Source organism: Amblyraja radiata, chromosome 24 (assembly GCF_010909765.2).
Source record: "Amblyraja radiata isolate CabotCenter1 chromosome 24, sAmbRad1.1.pri, whole genome shotgun sequence".
NCBI classification, from domain to species: domain Eukaryota; kingdom Metazoa; phylum Chordata; class Chondrichthyes; order Rajiformes; family Rajidae; genus Amblyraja; species Amblyraja radiata.
The window spans coordinates 23457785-23476967 of NC_045979.1; positions in this window are offsets into that span (position 1 = coordinate 23457785).

Consider the following 19183-nt stretch of genomic DNA (forward strand, 5'->3'; position numbering starts at 1 on the left):
TATGTTTTATATTCTATTAGTAGTGCGGCAGAACATGCTGAATGTAGTCTTGGTTAAATGCAATGTCGAATTGAGGGGTTATATAACCTGGGGCGAATTAGGTTCAGGGCTCCGAGTCAATTATGAAAAGACACGGACATATTCTGCGCAGACTATCGTCGAATGATGCAGTCTGATGCTTGTGATAGGGATTCAGATTTTCTTGGAATAATGATTTAGCCGTTAGCAGTGTGAGCATTCCTCCACCAGGCGCGCCGGGGTGATAGAAACATAGAAAATAGGTGCAGTAGTAGGCCATTCGGCTCTTCGAGTCTGCACCGCCATTCAATATGATCATGGCTGATCATCCAACTCAGTATCCCATCCCTGCCTTCTCTCCATACCCCCTGATCCCTTTAGCCACAAGGGCCACATCTAACTCCCTCTTAAATATAGCCAATGAACTGGCCGCAACTACCTTCTGTGGCAGAGAATTCCAGAGATTCACCACTCTCTGTGTGAAAAATGTTTTTCTCATCTCGGTCCTAAAAGATTTCCCCCTTATCCTTAAACTTTGACCCCTTGTTGTGGACTTCCCCAACATCGGGAACAATCTTCCTGCATCTAGCCTGTCCAATCCCTTAAGAATTTTGTAAGTTTCTATAAGATCCCCCCCTCAATCTTCTAAATTCTAGCGAGTACAAGCCGAGTCTATCCAATCTTTCTTCATATGAAAGTCCCGACATCCCAGGAATCAGTCTGGCGAACCTTCTCTGTACTCCCTCTATGGCAAGAATGTCTGTCCTCGGATTAGGAGACCAAAACTGTACGCAATACTCCAGGTGTGGTCTCACCAAGACCCTGTACAACTGCAGTGGAACCTCCCATATTGAAAGTAGCTGGTAAACATATTGATTACCTGATTATCGCAGGTAATCAATATGTTTACCGGCAATTTTCACTTGATGAAACATCGATCTGATATCAGCCATTAAAGCAATCGGGTCTTGTCTAAATTTAATGAGAACATCAATGAGTGAGTTGGTAAGGTTTAGACCTTGCAGTAGTTCATCGTTAAGTGATGTTCCTTTAAAGACTGCAGCACAGTCAAAGACCACCCTCGGGGTCCCTTTCTTTGAGTGATTTCGAAAGATGGAGCGTCGTTATTAAGGGAAGTCTTTTTAAATAGAAGCTGATAGAAACTTCTCGCAACATGTGACGAATCTATAGAATTCTATTCCCGGGTTTGTGAAGGCGGAATCGTTGAAGAGATTTAAAGAGAACGTGTATACATTCTTGAAATCAGTAATATGAGGGCCATGGGGAACTGGTACAATAAGAAGGTGTGTAATAGAAGAGAGTTTCAAAGGGCCACGCATGAGAAGCCGAGAGATTTTGTTTTTGTTTTCTTTTCTTATATCCTTGTCTTCTCATGTTCATCTCGAAATCCGGCTCAGAGAACGAGACACAAACTGTACAGAAGACTCGAGGCGTGTAAACATCAAGACCGTAATGTTAATAATACAAGATGATGTGGAACCTGTTTTATTGTAATGCTTCGCTGTGAAGGCCTGCATATGTTTTATTTGTAATTTTATCAGACTTGCTGGTACTCACGTAAAACAGGCCTCTTCCCTCCTATCCTTCTCGCAGTCTATCGTCATATAGATAATAATTACAATGCTTGTGTTTTTCTTGTCACCAATGTGGATAACGTCCCCCTTATCAACCTCATATTATATCCAACATCTATTCATCGGCTTCCGCAGTTCGCCTAGACTTCTGTGGAGCTTCTTTTCAATTTTCTCAGAACGTTACCCAGTCACGTGCCCATGCGTCATCTGCAAACACTGATATCAATCACATGTAACTTCCTAATTGTAAATCATAATAAATGTCATAAATTGTTGGGTCCCGGCACGGATCCCTGCAGTGATGTTGCATTCAAATATACGTCGTTTATTTATTCCGTTTATTGTCTGTCTGCCGACGCATTTACTGTCTATATTAGCATTTTATACCAAATCCAAAGTGTTTTAGTATTGTATTCCAAGCAATTACATTGCATGTAATCGATAGGTTTCTGACATCTCAAATTCATCACTTCAACTGTTCTCCTTCAACTATCCAGATGGTTACTTCCTGGAGGTAGATTTGTAATTGGAATTGCTTGCTGAAAGCCGTGCTGATTTTGTCCGATCCTGTCAAAATCTCCCTTTTACCTACAGTTACAATTAATGTAATGGAGTACGGCATTTTCCCGCTGCCGATGTCACACCAACTTGGCCATACTTCCCTTTGAGCTCACATTTTTCTATTTCAAGATAACGACTGCATATGTCAGTTACTCGCCATTCCAATCAATCTGTACCACAATGCAAATGATTTTGGGTATGCTATTCCTTAGATATTCCGGGAAATGGTGTATCAGACCCTCGTTTTACATTGCCGTTCAAACCCATAGCATCATTGCAATTTTAACATTAAGCACATTCATTTTTTTGCTCTAACCTGACATCATGTTGTTCTGGATGGTTATTTGTGTCATTCTTTGTGAAGCCAGAACCGGTTTACGCGTTTATGTAGTCTTCCATGCTTTACTTCATCATTTAACCATATAACCATATAACAATTACAGCACGGAAACAGGCCATCTCGACCCTTCTAGTCCGTGCCGAACACGTATTCTCCCCTAGTCCCATATACCCGCGCTCAGACCATAACCCGCCATTCCTTTCCCGTCCATGTAACTATCCAATTTATTTTTAAATGATTAAAACGAACCTGCCTCCATCACCTTCACTGGAAGCTCATTCCACACAGCCACCACTCTCTGAGTAAAGAAGTTCCCCCTAATGTTACCCCTAAACTTCTGTCCCTTAATTCTCGTCATGTCCCCTTGTTTGTATCTTCCCTACTCTCAGAGGGAAAAGCTTATCCACGTCAACTCTGTCTATCCCTCTCATCATTTTAAAGACCTCTATCAAGTCCCCGCTTAACCTTCTGCGCTCCAAAGAATAAAGCCCTAACTTGTTCAACATTTCTCTGTAACTTAGTTGCTGAAATCCAGGCAACATTCTAGTAAATCTCCTCTGTACTCTCTCTATTTTGTTGACATCCTTCCTATAATTAGGCGACCAAAATTGTACACCATACTCCAGAATTGCCCTCACCAATGCCTTGTACAATTTTAACATTACATCCCAACTTCTATACTCAATGCTCTGATTTATAAAGGCCAGCACACCAAAAGCTTTCTTTACCACCCTATCTACATGAGATTCCACTTCCAGGGAACTGTGCACAGTTATTCCCAGATCCCTCTGTTCACCTGCATTCTTCAATTCCCTACCATTTACCATGTACGTCCTATTTTGATTTGTCCTGCCAAGATGTAGCACCTCACACTTATCAGCATTAAACTCCATCTGCCATCTTACAGCCCACTCTTCCAACTGGCATAAATCTCTCTGTAGACTTTGAAAATCTATTTCATTATCCACAACCCCACCTATCTTAGTATCATCTGCATACTTACTAATCCAATTTACCACACCATCATCCAGATCATTGATGTACATGACAAACACCAGTGGACCCAACACAGATCCCTGTGGCACCCCAATAGTCACTGGCCTCCAACCTGACAAACAACCATCCACCATTACTCTCTGGCATCTCCCATTCAGCCACTGTTGTATCCATCTTGCTACTCCACCATTAATACCCAGCAATTGAACCTTCTTAACCAACCTTCCGTGAGGAACCTTGTCAAAGGCCTTACTGAAGTCCATATATACAACATACACTGCTTTACCCTCATCAATTTCCCGAGTAACCTCTTCAAAAAATTCAAGAAGATGTCAAACATGACCTTCCAGACACAAATCCATGTTGACTGTTCCTAATCAGACCCTGTTTATCCAGATGCTTATATATATTATCTCTAAGTATCCTTTCCATTAATTTGCCCACCACTGACGTCAAACTAACAGGTCTATAATTGCTAGGTTTACTCTTAGACCCCTTTTAAAACAATGGAACAACATGCACAGTACGCCAATCCTCCGGCACTATTCCCGTTTCTAATGACATTTGAAATATTTCTGTCATAGCCCCTGCTATTTCTACACTAACTTCCCTCAATGTCCTAGGGCATATCCTGTCCGGACCTGGAGACTTATCCACTTTTATATTTCTCAAAAGTGTCAGTACTTCCTCTTCTTTGAATCTCATAGTTTCCATAGCTACTCTACTTGTTTCCCTTACCTCACATAATTCAATATCCTTCTCCTTGGTGAATACCGAAGAAAATAAATTGTTCAATATCTCCCCCATCTCTTTTGGCTCTGCAGATAGCTGTCCACTCTGATTCTCTAATGGACCAATTTTATCCCTCGTTATCCTTTTGCTATTAATATAGCGGTAGAAACCCTTTGGATTTACTTTCACCTTACTTGCCAAAGCAACCTCATATCTTCTTTTAGCTTTTCTAATTTATTTCTTAAGATTCTTTTTACATTCTTTATACTCCTCAAGCACCTCATTTACTCCATGCTGCCTATAATTATTGTAGATCTCTCTCTTTTTCCGAACCAAGTGTCCAATTTCCCTTGAAAACCACGGCTCTTTCCAATTTTTACTATTTCCTTTCAACCGAACAGGGACATAAAGATTCTGTAATCTTAAAATTTCACCTTAAAATGTCTTCCATTTCTCTTCCACATCTTTCCCATAAAACCAACTGTCCCAATTTACTTCTTTTAAATCCTTTCGCATCTCCTCAAAGTTAGCCTTTCTCCAATCAAAAATCTCAACCCTTGGTCCAGTTCTGACCCTCTCCATAATTATATTGAAACTAATGGTATTGTGATCACTGGTCCCGAACTGTTCCCCAACGCATACCTCTGCCACCTGACCCGTCTCATTTCCTAACAGGACGTCCAGCGCCGCCCCTTCTCTAGTAGGTACTTCTATGTATTGCTGCAAAAAACTATCCTGCACACATTTTACAAACTCCAACCCATCCAGCCCATTTATAGAATGTGTTTCCCAGTCTATGTGTGGAAAATTGAAATCTCCCACAATCACTACCTTGTGCTTACTACTAATATCTGCAATCTCCTTACATATTTGCTCTTCCAATTCTCGCTCCCCATTTGGCGGTCTATAATACACCCCTATAAGTGTTGCTACCCCTTTCCCATTTCTCAGTTCCACCCAAATAGCCTCCCTAGACGAGCCCTCTAATCTATCCTGCCAAAGCACTGCTGTAATATCTTCCATGATAAGCAATGCAACACCTCCACCTCTTGCCCCTCCGATTCTATCACACCTGAAGCAACGAAATCCTAGAATATTTAGTTTCCAATCACAGCCCTCCTGCAACCATGTTTCACTGATCGCCACAACACCATACTTCCAGGTGTCAATCCAGGCTCTAAGTTCATCCACCTTTCTTACAATGCTCCTAGCATTAAAATATACACATTTAAGAAACCCACCCTCTCTTATTCTCTGTTTATTGTATTTTTCTTCTCTCTCCCCTACATTTTGGGTCAGAGTGCTACCATTCTCTGCCTCCTGCCTCACACACTGACTGCTAGCTTTCCCAATTTGAGTCCCTCCCCCCAACCATACTAGTTTAAAGTTTCCCCAGTAGCCTTTGCAAACCTCCCCGCCAGGATATTGGTCCCCCTCGAGTTCAAGTGCAACCCGTCCTTTCTGTACAGGTCGCACCTTCCCCAAAAGAGGTCCCAATGATCCAGAAACTTGAATCCATACCCACTGCACCAGTCCCTCATCCACTCATTTATCCTCCACCTCGCTCCATTCCTACTCTCACTGTCGCGTTGCACAGGCAGTAATCCTGAGATTGTTACCTTTGCAGTCCTTCTCCTTAACTCTCTACCTAACTTCCTAAATTCTTCTTTCAGGACCTTTTCTCTTTTTTTACCTATGTCGTTGGTACCTATATGTACCACAACCTCAGGCTCCTCTCCCTCCAATTTCAGCATTTCTTGGACACGTTCAGACACATCCCTGACCCTGGCACCAGGGAGGCAAACTACCATCCGGGTCTCCTGTCTGCGTCCACAGAATCGCCTGTCCGACCCCCTGACTATAGAGTCCCCTATTACAATTGCCCGCCTCTTCTTTTCCTTACCCTTCTGAGCAACAGGACCGGTCTTTGTGCCAGAGGCCCGGCCGCTGTCGGTTCCCCCAGGTAGGCTGTCTCCCCCACCCTTACTCAAACATGAGTACTTATTTGTAATTCTTCTGTTTCTAACCAAAAAAGGATACATTTCCTTTTACTAAATACCGAATGCATTTGTTTCTGAACCACAGAGGTTCTCGCATGCAGAGTGAAGGGCAACTGAATTATTTTGCACAGACGTTTCACTGTTTAATGATACTTGGATTATGTTTCCTATTAAATAATATTTTTTACTTTTCTAAATGATTAATTGAGTACATTCCTCAGACGATGGGTTGATCTAACTAATGGCTGTTTAATCGTTGCATTAAAGTACTAAATCTCAGGAAAACCACATTGAGCTGTGTAATTTTTATATACATTGAAGGTGCGGCAGAGCACGATAAATCATTGAAAAAAAACAAACAAAATAGGTTCCATTAAATACCTGGTAAATTAAAGCAGAATTATATGAATGCTTGATCGCTTTCCGAGGCGTTACAAGTTTCCACGAAACGCCAATTTTCCATCCTCATATCTTCTGAAATTTTTTTTTCAGAAAGCACCGTGGAGGCAAAAGAGAACGGTATTACATGCTGTTGAAAATTCAAACTACACGTGGATTTTTGCTTTGTTTGTACGGAGTTTACTGAGTGTTTTTAATCCCTTTAATCTTTTAGCACTGAAGAGTTATATGATGAGACGCGGTGAGTTAAATGAATGTATACGTTTCATTTGGCGGTATAGTGCTGATTGCCTGGGACCATGAGCGGTGAAGATTATCCGCTCGTACCGATAGATAAGTCAGTTCTCCGTCACGTTATCTCAATAATTTCAGATATTTCAAAGGTTCGGCACAATTTTATCCAGTTGTCTCATCTTACCCATCGTTGTACTCAGCGTCGAGCCTTGTGGCAGAGTAATTACGTTCTGAAGGATGCATTTGTATCCACTTCGCATCTGCCCTCAATTTTCAGCAACACATATTGTTACATGAATGTGACTCCGTAAAATTAAAGCGTACACAAGACCCTGAAGTATTTAGAATTTATTTTGTTTTCTCAATATAATATAATTAATTCTATATAATTTTGTTTTATTTATTTTGTTTTATCAATATAGTATGATTATTTTAGTTATTTTTTTTAAACTGCTGAAAAACTTGCGTCAGTGTACCTCAACAGCAAAGATGTTTCAACACATATTCCTGTGACTGTACGGTAACTCACATATAACTACCAATTGGTGCGTGTGACAATAAATGTGAACTTAAACTTGCTTCTTCACCAGACTTCACATTACAAGCCTATCCTTCTCACCCTTTCGCACACTTTTTTTGTCTTTTCCGTTCTGGACTTTAGCCAGCCATTTCCAATCATACCCCTCCCCTCGTCAATAGTCATCTATCACTTGCCGGGATTTGTCCCGCCCACATCTCTCATACAGATTTTTCACCTCTACTGAAGAATGGTCCACTCCCAAAATATCTCATCCATGTTATGAAGAGATGCTGCCGGATCTGCCGAGTTTACTCCAGCACTTTGCTTCTTTCGTTGTTTTACTCATCTCCTGACAAAGGTTCTATGTCTTCATCAAACTTCACATTTGTCATACACTGTGGTGCAGCATGGTATTTTTTTTTCGAATTCCCGTCGTAAAAGAATTACAAACGGCCTTCATCGTCTAATATCAGATAATATCCATTGGGGTTCACACACTTCTTTAAATTTACATGGATATGCATGGCGTAATTTTTCTAAATCTTTGCAAAAACGTCCTAATAACCAGATTAGCGCAACGTTGCTATTTCAGCGGTCGCAGGATTTAACATATACATTTATTAATGCTGCATTAAAACGGCATTACATCCCAGCATTTCTGTAGCATTTATATGTTGCAATATCGTCTCACCGAATAGATACAATACACCACGCCATCTGAAAGGCACACACATTAAGTCGTGTATAAACTCAAATCTGTTTTGTACTTTACAGAAATTGTTCGCTCCAAAGTTTTGACTGGTGAGATGGATGTTTTATTTAGTATTGCATTTTCAGTATGTGTAATTTAATTCGGTTAACAATAGTATATGGTGGGTGTCATAAAATGTTGAATGAACACGGGTCGATAAGGTGGTTATCAGGAACATTAACTAAATTTAATGCAATCGATCATTTGCCCTCCAGTTGCATCACATTTACGTCGGTGCAGATTCCTTGACGGGATTTGTATTTAACGACTGCACTATTAATCGATGGATTTAGCATCGCGACCGGTATTGTAAATCCAAACAAATCGATTAACCAAAAAATAAATAAATAAATTACTACAAACACGAGGAACCAGGAATTAACTAATTCAATTATTCCAGGCACCACACGGAAAAACACGTGTGTTATGCCGTACGTATTTCAGTTGATGCCCTTAAATATGTGCGTTTATGCAGGCTGTCTGCTCTGATTTCTGAAATGTTAGGCACATTTCGAAATAATGGAACTTCAGCGGATACTGCAGCATCTGGACGTTTATTTAAATACACCAGCACCCACCTGTTCGAAACCATAATGGGCACTCTGTAAAATGAATATCCATTTCGATAAAAATGTATTTCCACTCGGTGTGCGTTTAACCCAAAAATGGACTCACCCTCGCAATTGCTTACACATTTGCCAATTTTCACTCACTGTCCTATTCTCTTTGACCGATTTGAATTAGATCCCATGCATGACGATTGAGCTGAACCCCACCACATCCTCTAAATATACATTAACAAAATAATGGGATGTTCAAGCACGTAGTTATCGAGGAGGATATGATGCAAGAGACTCTGCGAAATCTAAAATGGTGGAGATCGCGCTGAAAGCCGTTTTAACCATTTTAGGGTAATTGTAATAATACTGCAACATATCAACATGCAGGAGAAATAGGATGGTAATCAGACATGCGGAAATATCCATCGTCTAGAAACATAGGACAAATAAGTGCAGCAGTAGGCGATTCGGCCCTTTGAGCCAGCACCGCCATTCAATGTGTTCATGGCTAATCATCAAACATCAGTACCCCGTTCCTGCCTTATCCCCATATCCCTTGATTCCTTTGGCCCTAAGAGCTAAATTTAACTCTCTCTTGAAAATTCCCAGTGAATTATCCTCCACTCACTTCTGTGGCACAGAATTCTCTGGGTTGATTAGCAACTCTCCGGGCGAAAATGTTTATCGTCATCTCATTCCTAAATGACCCATCCCTTATTATTGGACGGTGACACCTGGTTCTGGATTCACAAATATCGGTAACATTTTCCTGCATCTCGCCTGTCCAATCCTTTAAGAATTTGATATGTTTCTATAAGATGCCCTCTCATCCTTCAAATTTCCGGTGTCTACAATCCCAGTCGAGCGATTCTTTCACCATATATCAGTGCCGCCATCCCGGGTATTAATCTGGTGATCATACGCTGCATTCCCTCAATAGCAATAATGTCCTTCCTCAAATTAGGAAATCTACATTGCACACAATACTCCAGGTCTCACCAGTGCCTTGTACAACGGCAGTAGGACCTCCTTGCTCCTAAACTCAAATCTTCTGGCAATGAAGGCCAACATGCCATTAGATTTCTTCATTGCCTGCTGTACCTGCATGCTTTCTTTCAGTGAATTATGTACAAGCACACCTAGGACTCGTTGCACCTTCCCTTTTCCTAATCTGACATCGTTCAGAAAATAATCTGCCTTCCTGTTCCTGCCACAAAGTGGATAGACTCACATTTATCCACATTATACTGCATCTGCCATGCATCAGTCCACTCACCCAAAATCTCCAAGTCACCCTGCAGCCTCATAGCATCCTCCGCGCAGCTCACACTGCCACCCAGCAATGTGTCATCTGCAAACTTGGAGATATTACATTTAATTCCCTCATCTAAATCGTTAATATATATTGTAAATAACTGGGGTCCCAGCACCGAGCCTTGCGGAAACCCACTAGTCACTGCCTGCCATTCTGAAAAGGACCCGTGAATTCCTACTCTTCGCTTACTGTCTGCCAACCAGTTCTCTATCCATGTTAATAGCCTATCCCCAATGTGCTCTAAGTTTGCACACTAATCTCTTGTGTGAGACCTTATCACCGGCTTTTTGAATGTTCTGATACACCACATCCACCTACCTTTTACATCCTCAAAAAAATCCAAAAGATTAGTGAATCATGATTACCCCTTCATAAATCCATGCTGACTTTGACCGATCCTCTCACTGCTTTCCAAATGCGCAGATATAACATATTTAATGATCGACGCAAGCAACTTCCCCACTACCGATGTAAGGCTAACTGGTATATAATTCTCCGTTTCCTCCCCCCCTCCTTTCTTAAAAAGTGGAGTTACATTAGCTACCCTCCAGTCCACAGGAACTGATCCATAGTCGAGAGAACATTGAAACATGATCACCAATGCATCAACGATTTCTATGGCCACCTCCTTGAGTACTCTGGGATGAAGGCCATCAGGCTGTGGGGAATTATCTGCCTTCAGTCCCAACAGTTTACCTAACACTATTTCCTGAATAAAGTGGATTCCCTTCAGTTCCTCTCTCCCACTAGATCCTCGATCCCCAAGTATTTCTGGGCGGTCCCCTAGTATTTCTGGTGCTAATTTCTGAAGATACACGTCGAATTCGCTCATGTAATGATTGCAGACAAAGCGAATAATTTTAGTCATTTGTTGGGAGACATTTTACTCCTGACATAAATTCATCAACGGAATGCACAGCCCGATGTCAATTGCAAATCCAATTCCTTCATTTCATACTTCGTTACAAAACCGATTTGAACTCCGGTGTACATGTTGACAGTTGCACAATCCTGTAGTGGTTAACCTTCTTCACTAAAGACGGTTATCCAGGAGACAGCCATGCAGAGCAATGTAGAACCGATAAGAACACCATTTTTAAAGGATCACTTCAGTGTTCTGAGTGGTACTGAAAAAATCAATAAATTGTTTCATTTCTTCCGTTCAGAATTGAACACTGTAAAAGTCAATTTGAACGTTTCAAGTAAGTAGAAAACAAAGCAAATTATTTAGCACTTTTTACAGCGATGAGTCCGATCAGTCTAGTTTCCTAAGCCACATACACTCGGTACTTATGTGGATAGTTCGACCCGAGGAGGGACCATACTTGACCTTGTATTGGGAAACGAGCGTGGCCAGGTGATTGGCGCTGCAGTGGAAGACAAATTTGGAGATAGGCGATCACACCTCCTTATGTTATAAAAGGTAGACACAATATGCTGGAGTAACTCAGCGGGACAGGCAGCATCTCTGGAGAGAAGGAATGGGTGACGTTTCGGGTCGAGATCCTTCTTTTGTTATAAGATTGTTTTGTAGTCGAACAGCTCTGGATACTGTGGGGAGAATATAATTCGGGCAAAGCAGATTGCAATGCAATGATGCAAGAGCTAAGGAGGGTAGGCTGAGAGCAGTTGTTATTAGGTCAGTCCCCAGAAGACATGTGTACTTCGTTTAAAGTGTTGCTGATGAAAATGCTGGATCAGCATGTTCCGATAAGGAGGAGGGATAAAGACGTCGAAGTAGAGAACCGTGGATAACTTAGGAGGTTATAAGATGTGTCTCGAGGAAAAATAAAGCATATATCAAAACTGAGAAGATGGTATCGGACGGGGCTAATGAAGAATTTACAAGGAGTAAGAACGAACTCAAGCTAATTTGTGGAATAATCAAAAGGGGCCATGAAAGATCTTTGGTGAGACTTTTTATGGAAAATCCCAAGTCCTTGTTATACTACGTTAAAAATAAGAGGATAACAAGGAAATGGGTAGGACCGCTCAAAAATACCGAAGGGAAACTAGGCTTGGCGTCGGAGGATGTAGATTAGGTACTAAAGGAGTATTTTGCATCTGGATCTCCCGAGGAAAGGTACTCGGGGCACAGCGAGATCAGTGTTTAGAATAAGCATCTCCCAGAACAGTTTGTCGAGAAGGAAATTGTACAACGTCACATGAAGAACATTAAGTATGTCACCAGGGACTGTTCGGTTCTATTCAAGGTTATTGAAGAAGGCAAGAGATGAGATTGCATGTGGCCTTGATGAGAATCCTTGTTTCTTCTCTAGCCACAGGCAAGATCCCGGGTGACTGGAGAGTGGTATATGCTGTTCCTCTCTTTAAGAAAAGGAGTAGTGAGAATCCCCGGAAATATATGCGGGTGAGCCCGAGGGTTGGGCTAGGGAAGCTGTAGGATTAAGTCTTATGTAATAACCGGATTTGATAAAGGACCTCGAGGTTAATGAGCCATTAGGAGGTAGTGACCATAACATGGTCAGGTTTAATCGACAATTGGAGAAGGAGAAGGGTAGATCGGAGGTGTCATTGTTACAGTTGAATAAAGGGAACTACGGGGCCATGACGGAGGAGCTGGCCAAAGTTGACTGGAAAGATACACTGGCAGAGATGACAGTGGAACAAAAATTGTAGGCATTTCTAGGAATAATACAGAAGGGGCAGGATCAGTTCATTCCAAGGAGGAAGAAAGATGCCTAGGGGAGTAAGGGGCGACCATGGCTGACAAGGGACGTCAGATTAAAGCGAAGAATTACAATGTAGCAAAGATGAGCGGGAAGCAAGAGGATTGGGTAATGTTTAAAGAACAACAGAAGATAACTAAAAAGACAATATGGGGAGAAAGGATGAGGTACGAAGGTAAGCTAGCCAAGAATATAAAGCAGGACAGTAAAAGCTTCTTTAGGAATGTGAGGAGGAAACAAAATACTTCAGACCAAAGCTGGATCCTTGAAGACCGAAAATTTTGAATTTATTATGGGGAACAAGGAAATGGCAGATGAGTTGAACAGGTACTTTGGATCTCTTTATAACAAGAGACGTCCAGTATAGGAGCAAAGAGATTCTTCTGCAGTTGTACAGAGCCCTAGTGAGACCACACCTGGCGTATTATGTGCAGTTTTCGTCCCCTAATTTGAGGAAGGAAATTCTTGCTATTGAGGGAGTGCAGCGTAGGTTTACAAGGTTAATTCCCAGGATGGCGACCCTGTCATATGCTGAGAGAATGAAGCAGCTGGGCTTGTACACTCTGGAGTTTAGAAGGATGAGAGGGATCCTTATTGAAACATATAAGATTGTTAAGGGTTTGGACACGCTGGAGGCAGGAAACATACTCCCGATGTTGGGGGAGTCCAGAACCAGGGGCCACATTTTAAGAATAAGGGGTAAGCCATTTCGAACGGAGACAAGGAAACACTTTTTCGCACAGAGAGTTGTGAGTGTGTGGAATTCTCTATCCCAGAGGGCGGCGGAGGCAGGTTCTCTGGATGCTTTGATGATAGAGCTAGATAGGGCTCTTAAAAATAGCAGTGTCAGGCGATATGGGGAGAAGGCATGAACGGGGTACTGATTGGGGATGGTACACAAAAATGCTGGAGAAACTCAGCGGGTGCTGAGCGGGTACTGATTGGGGATTATCAGCCATGATCACATTGAATGGTGGTGCTGACACGAAGGGCCAAATGGCCTACTCCTGCACCTATTGTCTATTGTCTATTGTCTATAGAACATAGTGAAATACATCACAGCATATCGTCACTGGATTTGTGCTGAGATAGATAGTTGAATTGCCGTTTCATGTAACCATTCAATTCCAATCTCACATCCAATTCACATTTCAAAGCAATTTCTCAACTAGCAACTCCCTGCTATTCGTTACACAGGAGTTCTTCTACGTTCTATACCTTCCAAAAGTCTCGTAAATTGCACTAATGTGGCGGCCTCCACCATCAGCCCCAGGAAAGCGTTATAGTCACTCACCTCGGCAAAAAACGATTCCGCCGCACATGTCATTTTAATGTTGCATCTCTCACCTTATAGCTATGCACTCCAGTATTTCATATTTCCATTCTTGGAAAATAATGTTCTGATTGTCTGCTCTATCAACGCCTCTCGTCATTTTATATATACTTCGTTCAAGTCTCCCATCAACCCTCGGCGTTCAGGAGAAAATAATCCAAGACTGTCTAACCTCTCCCAGTAGGCCACAGAGACTAATCCGGGCATCATTCAGATAAAACTCCTCTGGACTCCTTTCAAAGCCTCCACGGCCTTGCTCTAGGTAGCGACCAGAGCAGCAGCCAATACTCCATTGCGACTAACCAAGTCCTATAAAACTGCATCATTACTTCCTGTCTCTGACACCCAATACACGAAAGATTACGACATTATTGATGATTCGTTCTACTTGTGCTGCCATTATAATTGTGTTATGGATTTGGCACCAAGGATCCTTCCACATTAAAGTTGTTAAGTTTCTTTCCATTAATTGTATAGTTTGCCCTTACACTCCAAAAGAGAAACATTTCACAGTTGCCCGGATTAAACTCCACTTGCCATTTCTCCGCCCGTTTCTGTGGCTGATCTGCATTAATTCCACAGTCTTTCTCACAGCCCGCCACCACAAGACACTTGTTGTCATCTGCAAGCGTTCTAACCACCCCGTATACATTTAGGCCGAAGTCGTTTATATTTATTACACAATTAGAGGCTCAGTACAGATGCCTGCCGAACTACACTCATCAGAGATCTCCAGCCTGAATATTGTTCTTTCACCACGACACTCTATATCCTCTGATGACGCCAGTTCTGAATCTGTAAAATCAAGTCACTTTTACAGTTCTGGACCAGCCTACTACCGGGACTATCAAATGCCTTATTCGAATCCGTTGAAATTTTCACCACGCAACACTCGCCCATTACCTTCGTCACCTTTGCTCCGATTTTCTCGAAAGTAGTGAAGGCAAATAACTATGTTTATGAAATGTATTCATGATACATATTTTTGAAACGAGTGCAGTATAGGCAATCATGAATACGTGACGTCTGTTGACTCTAGAATAGTGCTCACGGCACCGCCTATTCTTCATAGCATTCTAGCAATTATTTACTGACGCTTGGAATGTCAATGGATGATACGAGCCCTGTCAATAGATTGTTTTTCACTTAACTCATTAATTTCGTGAAGTGACACCGAAGATTTATTCAGTGATATGTTACCCCTTTATCCGTAGTAATTATCTAATATAGCAACATATATCCACCACAATCTATTTCATATACCACGCAGATGACGGTGATATATTACACGAACTGAACTCTCCCATGCATAGTGAGGGGACATATGTAAATGTAGTGAGCAGTATATGCACTACCCCAATGAGAATTATGTATTTTCATTTTAATTAGAGGTTGAAAAGGACATCAAATCTGCAGGTAATGAAATTATATCCTCATGAATTACTTCGATTTGGAATTCAGTGCGTGACCATCAGGAGACATGTGGGGAATAATATGATGAGAGCCGAACAGGTTTTATAACATTACAAACAAATGTAAATTGCGATTTGATTGCATTTGCACGTACAGTTCTACAAAGAACACCAGGCAGGCTGCGTAAATCAGCTGCACAGGTGGCCTTGCATTACATGCCTGATGCTGTAGTATGCCATGTTGTGATAAATATGATCAGGATCCCTTCGTGCTTTATCGCGCAGGGACTTTGTATTTAGTACGATGCTTCCCACCAACCAATGCAGACAAATTTCAGCAAATTAATTTATTCCGCGCGCCAATAAACATTTGAAAACTAAGTTTACATAAGTTTTGTTTTGTTTTCCTGCATTTCATTTTATGTTTATAATGGTTTAATATGCTTTAATTAATATGCATTTTATAAAAAAATCGCGAGTATTTTCAACTAATTGCGAACGATCGGTAAATTTGAAATATTCCATGGGTTATTGGTGACGTGGTCTTTCCTTCCATTGTCAACGGCCATGTAGGCGCTGTTTGCCAAGCAGGACTTCGTAGTTGCACGGTTTTATTTCTTTCAATACTGTCCCATGGCTCGGACAGGGGCTTGAGGGAAACAAGGGACGTTTAGCTCCAATATGATACGTTTCTTATTTACTATGTACACTCACAATAATCTCTACCCTGTTTTTTTTTGCCGTAGAATTGAAACATTGTCTGCAGCTGTTCCGTGAGTAGACTGGACGATTTTGTTTGTAAATTAAATTATAATGTTGAAAAACTTCGCAGGTTTTCGATACGAATTAACACGTTTCAATGATCAAGATAAAATTTACCTTCATGCATTGCAATATCTGTGTGAAAATGGTATCCCTCGGATTCCTATTAAATCTTTTCCCCTTTAGCTTGAACCTATGTCCTGTGGTCCTCGATTCCCCTACTTTGGGCAAAAGACTGTGCAAAGTCAAAGTCAAAGTCAATTTTATTCGTCACATGCACCGGAAGGTGCAGTGAAATGAATTCGGCAGCAGCGATACACTTAAAAAAAGAACACACAATCCACAATAAAATGTAACATACATCTACCACAGCATTCTTCACTGCGTTGGAAGTTCAGTCAGTCCTCCTTTGTTCATCCGTGGTCGGAGCCATGAACTCTCCGTAGTCGCCGCTACGGACATCCCGATGTACAGGCCCTGTCGTCGGGATGATCAAAACGCCGACGTCGGGACGGTCAAACACACTCCGTGGCTTGGAGTGCCCGAATCGGCACTTTCCTACCGGAGACCGCGGCTCCAGGATGCTATGGGCTGCAGGCAGGCAGTCTATTCAACCGTTCATGATCCCGATATTTCATCAACGTGAAACGTGAGCTCAGTAACTCTGTTTTTCCTCTTTTAATACACACTCGCCAGAAATGCTTGGTTTTCATGCGTTTATTTTTAATTCACGTGCTCAGTCACTGTTGTGTGCGCCCTATATCAAGTCTGCAAACGTTATGTTCTTGCTCTCTGTCTGCTATTTTCAATCGTCCAATTATGTATATTTCACCACCAAACAGATTGGAAGCTATTAATATATGTAGCTCTTCGACTCATATTTGACACCAGCACAAGCAATTTAACTAATTCAGTGTCGTTAGTCCACGTTCTCACAGTCAGCCCTGTGTGTTTCCGGTCCCTGCTGTTGGTATATGGAAGCCATTAGGGACCGTAGAAAACATCAGTGTTACATGCTATGTTCCTTGATAGAAATGGGGGATTACATGAAGAAAATATATTCTGCTAAATGTTTTAATTCCGTCTTGATAATCGAGGCATTGCAATGTAACTTTGTAGAGTTGAATAAATATAAAATCAATGCAGGTAAATAAGATTTATTTACTTCTACCAATCAAGGTATTTCTACCTGTAAAAAATTATATCAAATATGTTTAATTGGGAAAGGCTCCATCTCAATCTCTCTTTGTGTGCTACTTTGTGCTCAGGTCGTATGTACAGCAAGACGAATCGATGCGTTTCGGACAAAGGGGCGCATCAAATAGCATTTGCATATCAATGCAAGTGTAAATAATTTTGAGGCATAAAGGAGAGTACTACGGTCCCTAACATGCACTCTTTCGCGATGGAAGGTTAATCTCGGGTACCTTTGTTAAAACCCGCTTTAATGGTCTACAATGCCTCCACATAACTGTATTGGACATATTTAACGAAGCCCGACCACAACCGGAAAGCGAATGAATGACATAACTATACCCTCAATACGTCAACGCGGTAGTCTCTTCCTCAGCCGCACTGAATACTATTTACATAAGTTATATTACAGCATTTAAATTTTTTTGTCTTGATTTATCTACACGGTGCTTCTATCAGGATTGCATTGATCGGGAAAAATGAGACTGCACAGTAATAGCGACGTTTTCGGTGGTATGTTCGTGTCCTGGCACTAAATGCATTTCAATACATTTTATAGAAAGAGCAATGAATAAATTAATTACAGGTAAGCTAGACGTTTCATAAAATTAGATCCACTACCTTATGTTTAATTATACAATTGACCGCTGTAGGTGATAGACAGGTGGATAATTTGATGAAACGTATTAAAAAGGAAAAAAAACCCAAAATTAAATCTGTCTATCTTCAAATAACCATTTGAGAACATCATGCACGATATGCAACATTACTAAAGTATTCCAGTCCACTTAATATAAGGGACTGCTTAAATTTGCCTGGTCACCGACACCTGTTCTATTATATCATGCCAGCCAGGTTCTCCACAAATCCATGCTTGACAAATGCAAATCAGTGCAGAGCAGTGGCATACAAGTATCAATATAGACGTCTTTCCTTTACATTTCCCCACCACAAAACCGTGGTTAAGACAAAGAAGCTTTAGCATGACTCACCCAAAGGATAAATAGTAAACATTTTTACATGTCACCTCCACTTGGAAGCCAACTTTATCGATTATTGTAAAATGTAAATGCTTGTATCTGCCTGTGTTAATTTGTCAAACCCCATACCTTACATACCTTCTTCCCTGAAATGGCGAAAAGAATGCGGAATGCAATGTATCTAGAAATTAAATAAAACAAAACAAATCTGCGCAAGGAGATCCGAATTATAAAAAAATCACGATTGGAAAGAATGACGCAGACACACACCGTTATCTCTAAGAAGGAAGGGTGATGAGGGTGCACACCAAATGCAAGCCCATCAATGCTAAAACAGACGCTCTAGGCCAGCTCTGTTCCGGGAATATGGCGAAAGGAAAACACGTCAAGCATGTTGTGGAAACGTCATTGTTACGCACAACAAGGCTAAAATACCAATGGGAATATCTTGCGCACAAGCAACCCAGTGGGGATTGATAATTTGGAGTGACACCGATGCCTCTTGTCCATTTAACGGACAGAATGTAAATGGGAAAGGGTCGCAGCAGGTTCCACACAATCCACCTCCCTGCTTTACCCTTTAGTTCACCCAACCCTTTCCATTTGCTCAGTTAAATGTGCTAACGTTAACGCATCGCAGTTTCCTCAGGACTAGATTGGAAGCATGTAATTGCCTCCATTGGGTGACTTCCAATGACGGAATGTAAATGGAAGATACGTTTTTAGAAGCATTTCAACACATGGAATGGGAAGTTGTCGAGATGGGGTCTATAATGCGGTACAAAACAATT